General features: G+C 47.0%; 1 long non-coding RNA gene across 2 annotated transcripts in view; it reads left to right on the top strand.

Moving 5' to 3' along the window:
* The first annotated feature begins 560 nt into the window (after positions 1–560).
* Positions 561–6,000, top strand: part of LOC140415074 (uncharacterized) — a 90,395-nt gene continuing 84,955 nt past the window's right edge. For both annotated transcript variants that reach the window (XR_011944200.1, XR_011944206.1), the window contains exon 1: positions 561–1,280. This is a non-coding gene — a long non-coding RNA (uncharacterized lncRNA). The remainder of the gene's footprint in view (positions 1,281–6,000) is intronic.

The raw sequence follows: 6,000 nt of genomic DNA, 5'->3' as shown, positions 1-6,000 counted from the left end.
CCAACTGCAATGCCTCTCTCTGCCCAGTACACCTTCGTCCCCTCTTTCACTGGGCCATCGAGGACCTCCCACTCCTTCAAAATAGCCCCCCCCTCCCCCCCCCCCCCCCCCCCCCGGCTCTTCAAAATTAACTTTCTCCCTTTCAGGCGCAGCAGTTCATCAATTGACCCCCCGGAGATTCCAGCGAGCTCACTGGGTAAGAACTCTTGCCTGAGCCAGCAGGTTGTACAGGGTGCAAGTTCAGCAGTGTCTTTCGACATGTGTTCCTGACCACAGGACTTCCCAACACGTTTTACAGGCTTTCAGATCGGCAGTGATATGGGAAATGTGACAGTCAGTTTGCCGACAGCAAACTCCCCACACACAAAACAAAAAACCGCAATGTAAAAATGAGCAGAGAACGTGTTGCAGGCACGATGTGAGAGCGCTTTGGGCGCCCTCAGAAAACACGAGCAAATCTCGGAAACTATTACACTTAGCACTGAGCTCGTGGGCTTGAACTGTCGCTGTCAATGGGAGACAAGGTGGACTTCATGGACGGACCTATTTGGAAAAGAATAAGATGTGTGGGGTGGGGTTGATGGAGGTTGGGGGGAGGACACTGCAAAGTGATGAACTTTTAGTACAGGATTGTTTGAGACTGGGCGACGGAGAAGAAATTACACTTTGTATTGGAGTGGGCAGCTTTTGCCCAACCTGATCCAGCATTTCAAAGTTGCCCAATGTACAGGATTTTACCTTTGGAGATATTTGGGGACGTGTGTGTGGAAGGGGGGGGGGGGTATGAGGGTGAGTCCTTCCCTTTCCAACTGATTGAGAAACGCAAGAATTATCCGGAGGGAAGAAGAGAGCCCGGGACACTAGAGAAAGCAAAAATGGCTTATGTTTATTGTGTGGGGTTTTTGTTTTAAAGTTGGCTTTTGTTTTTTGTTATTTTTGCACAATGAGCGCGGTTATCGCCCGCTTTTGTTTTAGAAAGTCACTCATACTGCAGGCTGTCTCCGCCGTTGTCCTGGCGATGGGCAGTGAGGCCACAGGGAGCTCCTTCACTCTGTGCACAGCCGCCCAAGTTCGCAAGAAACTTTTTGTTTTAAAACCTCCCCCTTCTAGTCAATGGCGGTGGAAGGATATTTCTATTGTTTTGTTTAAGTGCCAGACTCCACGCCATTTCTGACCAAAGTCTTGCGGGGTGGAGGGTGAGGCTCCGGAGAAGTGGGTTTAAGGAAAAGCAGCTCGGAGGACACCGCGGAATTGGACTAGACAGCTGGAACTTTGCAAAGGTAAGACGGAGAGAGTCTGCAGACCCGGGTTAAACCTCCTCAGGTCCGGGGGTGGGGGGATGCATCGGGTGGTCTTCATCCCCCCTCCCCCCAGTCACCTCGATCAAAGCCACAGCGTCCGTCCATGGATTTGCATTTGCCCCCACCCCCATCGCCAAGTGAATCTAGCTGCTAATGTTATCCCTCCGCCCTCAAGTCTCCCTCCCTCCCACTGCAGATACCGTGGAGTCGCTTTTAATATTTCACGTTAAGCCGTGCATTCCAACAGCGCATGAATCGTTCATTTTTACACTTTAGATGTCTAAACTTGAACTGTGAGGCTCCCTTGCTGCTGGCAAGAGGGAGACGAAGGGGGTGGGGGGGGCTGCCTGGGATGTGGAAAGATTCACAGACAATTTGCAATAGGGATAACTACAGGGTCTGTGTCCATTTCATGCTTTATGAAATATCTCATTGTTATTCGTTGCAAGGAGGAGCTCAAGACGGGCTTGCAATTGGCCTCAGTTCCCGGGTCCAGGGCTGAGCTGGCACGTGCTGGAGAGGGTATGGGCAGGTCAAACCCGGACAGGGCTGTGCTGCCCCGCTGCTGGAACAGACTAGTCAATGTCCAGTCCCACAGAGGAAAGGGTCAGCGAGAGAAATGCAGAACCATATCCCAACGCCAGGCAGCACCTGCGGGACAAGAGGCCACATTTGTGGACTGAGCCGAGATTCTCTGGGATTTAGCAGAATGAGAGGCGATCTCGGTGAATTCGCGACCGCAGAAGGCTGTGGAAGCTCAATCGTTGGGATTGTTCAAGGCAGAAATAGGTAGACTGTTGGCGATTCATGACATCAAGGGATAATGGGGCAGCAAGGTGGCACAGTGGACCTAGGTAGGGTGTTCTTTCGGGGTGTTGGTGCAGACTCGATGGGCTGAATGGCCTCTTTTGGAACTAGGATTTCTATGGTGTACAGAAAGATGATCAGCCATGATCTGTCTGAATGAGCTTGAAGGGCCGAATGTCCTACTCCTGCACCTAGTTCCTATGAAATGTGGAAGCTCAACAGGGTAGATGTAGAGCAGGGTGGCATGGTGGTGCAGTGGGTTAGCACTGCGGCCTCATGGTTTGATCCCGGCTCTGGGTCACTGTCCATGTGGAGTTTGCACATTCACCCCGTGCCTGCGTGGGTTTCGCCCCCACAATCCAAAGATGTGCAGGTTAGGGCAGCACGGTGGCGCAGTGGGTTAGCACTGCGGCCTCACGGCGCAGAGGTCCCAGATTTGATCCCGGCTCTGGGTCACTGTCCGTGTGGAGTTTGCACATTCTCCCCGTGTTTGCGAGAGTTTCGCCCTCGCAACCCAAAAATGTGCAAGCTAGGTGGATTGGCCATGCTAAATTGCCCCTTAATTGGAAAAAAATAATTGGGTACTCTTAAAAAAAAAATTTAAAGAATAAAACAGGGGTTGATGTTGAGAGGTTTGTGCCCCTGGCTGAAGGTCCAGAATTAGGGGTCATAGTCTCAGGGCAGATTTTTTTATGGGTTGCTAGGTCAACATTTTTATTGTCCCTCGAGACCATCGGTTGACCATTTAAGTCTGAGATGAGAAGAAATGCTTTCACTCAGAGCGTTGGGAATCTTTGCAGTTCTCCAGTCCAGGGCTATGGAGTATATTCCAAACTGAGATTTTGGAATCAGATAATATGGGGACAAGACAGGGACGTCAACCTCAATCCTGCTGAACTTGAGGGGCGGTGTGATCCTGCTCCTATTTCTTATGTTTTTTAGTAAGAGAAGCTCCCTGATGCCATTGCTACAGTATTAAGGTGATGTTGGTCATGCTTTAACCCCATGCTGTTCTTGTCTCCACACATTGCTGCCTTTTTCAGACACTGGATACAAAGATCAGCAGTCAGAGTGCATCACAGGGTAGCATTGATTTTTGACATCATATCACTTTAATTGACCTGTGGCTCTTGCTTACATAAGCCTCTGCCTGTTATCGAGTATTTTTACTAGTGCTCTCTGAGAGATTAAAAAAAGGGCTCCTTCCCATTGAGTTGAAGGGGTGGAGTTTAAGCTTCAATTGTTGCCTTGTGGAAGAACCTTAGGGCAGCACGGTAGCATTTTGGATAGCACAATTGCTTCACAGCTCCAGGGTCCCAGGTTCGATTCCGGCTTGGGTCACTGTCTGTGCGGAGTCTGCACATCCTCCCCGTGTGTGAGTGGGTTTCCTCCGGGTGCTCCGGTTTCCTCCCACAGTCCAAAGATGTGCAGGTTAGGTGTATTGGCCATGATAAATTGCCCTTCGTGTCCAAAATTGCCCTTCGTGTTGGGTGGGGTTACTGGGTTATGGGGATAGGGTGGAGGTGTTGACCTTGGGTGGGGTGCTCTTTCCAAGAGCCGGTGCAGACTCGATGGGCCGAATAGCCTTCTTCTGCACTGTAAATTCTACGATAATCTATGTAGAAAGCTGAGTTCAGATTCCATCTGCTGTACTATGTTCAGTTCTGGGCAACCCACCTCAGGAAATATATATTGATCTTGGAGGGAATGCAGTGCAGATTCACCAGAATGATAGCAGAGGGTTTAATTATGGGGGCAAGTTGCACAGACAGGCATGTGTTCCCTTAAATTTCGAAGATTAAAGGGTGATCTAATTAACATGATTAAATGAGATGACAGGTAGATAGGGAGAAGCTATTTCACCTCAGTCAGAAAATCGGGAGCAAGTGGCCATAACCTTGAAATTAACTAGGCTGTTCAGGGGTGATGTCAGGAAGAACTTATACATAGGAAAGATAGTAGAAATTTGGAACATTCTCCCTGTGAAAAAAAACCCTTGAGGCTAGAGATCAGTTTAAAATTTCAAAACTGGAATTGATGACTTTTTGTTAAAGAAAAAAATTACTGAGGCAAGGCAAGATGGAGTTACGGTCAGCCATGGCTGGGTGGCTGAGCAGGTTTAGCGGACTGAATGGCCTCCTCACATTCCTATTGTCTATGTTAGCTCATCTCATCCAGGACATTGCTGGGTAAGGCTGGGTGCAAACTCTTCGAGGTCACTTGCGTCTAATTGCGTAGCGAAATCATTGAAGAAGTTTGCCTTGTCTATCTGTGGAACTTTACCCCAACAAAGCTCAACACCCTTCAAGGAAAGAAAGGGAAAATGATAAGGTGAAGGAAAACGATCAAAGGACATCAGTAATGAGTCATCTGCTCCCAGTTTCAATGCAAATAGATTGTAATTTTCTTTATGTTCTTGGTGAGTCCAATTTAGAGTAACCTTTTTAAAAATTCATTTGCTGGATGTGCGCATCGCTGTCTACTAACATTTATTGCTCATCCCTAGTTGCCCTTGAGAAGGTGGTGGTGAGCTGCCTTTTTGAACAGTTGCAATCCCTGAGGTGTAGGTACACCCACAGTGTTAATCACTTGCAGGATTATATATAGTAAGAAGTCTTACAACACCAGGTTAAAGTCCAACAGGTTTGTTTCAAACACTAGCTTTCGGAGTGAGGAAGGAGCAGCGCTCCGAAAGCTAGTGTTTGAAACAAACCTGTTGGACTTTAACCTGGTGTTGTAAGACTTCTTACTGTGCTCACCCCAGTCCAACGCCGGCATCTCCACATCAGGATTATATATGTTTTGCCTTTTTGGGACTGGTATTTGCACTTAACTTGATATCCGTATGAAATAATTTGGTTTACATAGAATGCACAACAGAAAAAGAGACAGTTTGGTTCAACTGGTTCATGCTTGTATTCACCCTCCATACTTGCATCTCCCTGCAATTGCATAATATTGGCAACTAGTCATCGAGTGTGTCTCTATCGGTCCAATGGAATGCCGCTTAAGTAGTAATATCAGGTTGTCACTCACTTATGCTTCCATTGATTCCTGATACAGTTGTGTTCCAATACAGGGCATCTTCCCAAACTCAGGCCTTGCACAACCAATACATAAGCAACATAGATGCACGTTAAATTACAAGATGCAACCTGAGTTTTTATTAGTCTCTCTTATAGTGCATAGTTTATGAGGTTCTTGCAAGCTTTTGACTTCTGAAGTCACAGTTTAAACCTGGCCTGGACTGATGATATGCATATCCTTCCTGTCACAAAGACTGTCTTGTTACATAATATCACCCACCTTTGACTCTAACCCAGTCTATCCGCTGTTGGAAGTTTTTTATTCATCCATTTGCCACCTGAAATGAGAAGTGCCTTAACTCGCTGTACAAATAAGGTCAGATCCAATCTGGAGTATTCTGGGCACCAATTTTTAGGAAGGACGTCATGGCCTTGGACGTTTACCAGAATGATACCACTGAAGAAGGAGTTCATTAGATGGAGAGGTCAGAGAAGCTGGAATTGTTCTCGTCAAAGCAGAAAAGATTAAATGGATACTTAATAGAGATATTCAAAACCATGAAGGCTTCGAATAGTGCAAGTGGAGAGCCAATTTCCTTGAGCAAATCGGTTAGTAACCAGAGATCATAGATTTTTGCCAGAAGAAGTAGAGGGGAAAATGAGGAGAAACATCTTCACACAGAGGAGTCTAACAATCTGGAATGCACTTCCTGAAAGTGTATTGGGGAAGCAGAGTCCACAACAACCTTCAGTTGAAGGGAGCTCATTTTCAGGGTTTGGTGGAAAAGTTGAGGAATGGGACTAATTGCTCAGCTCTATCAAAGAGCTAGAATAGAATAGAATAGATTTCATAGAATTTACCTGGA

This window comes from Scyliorhinus torazame, chromosome 1 (assembly GCF_047496885.1).
Source record: "Scyliorhinus torazame isolate Kashiwa2021f chromosome 1, sScyTor2.1, whole genome shotgun sequence".
NCBI classification, from domain to species: Eukaryota; Metazoa; Chordata; class Chondrichthyes; order Carcharhiniformes; family Scyliorhinidae; genus Scyliorhinus; species Scyliorhinus torazame.
The sequence above is the reverse complement of the archived record's forward strand: the minus strand, read 5'-3'. Positions and strand labels throughout refer to the sequence as shown.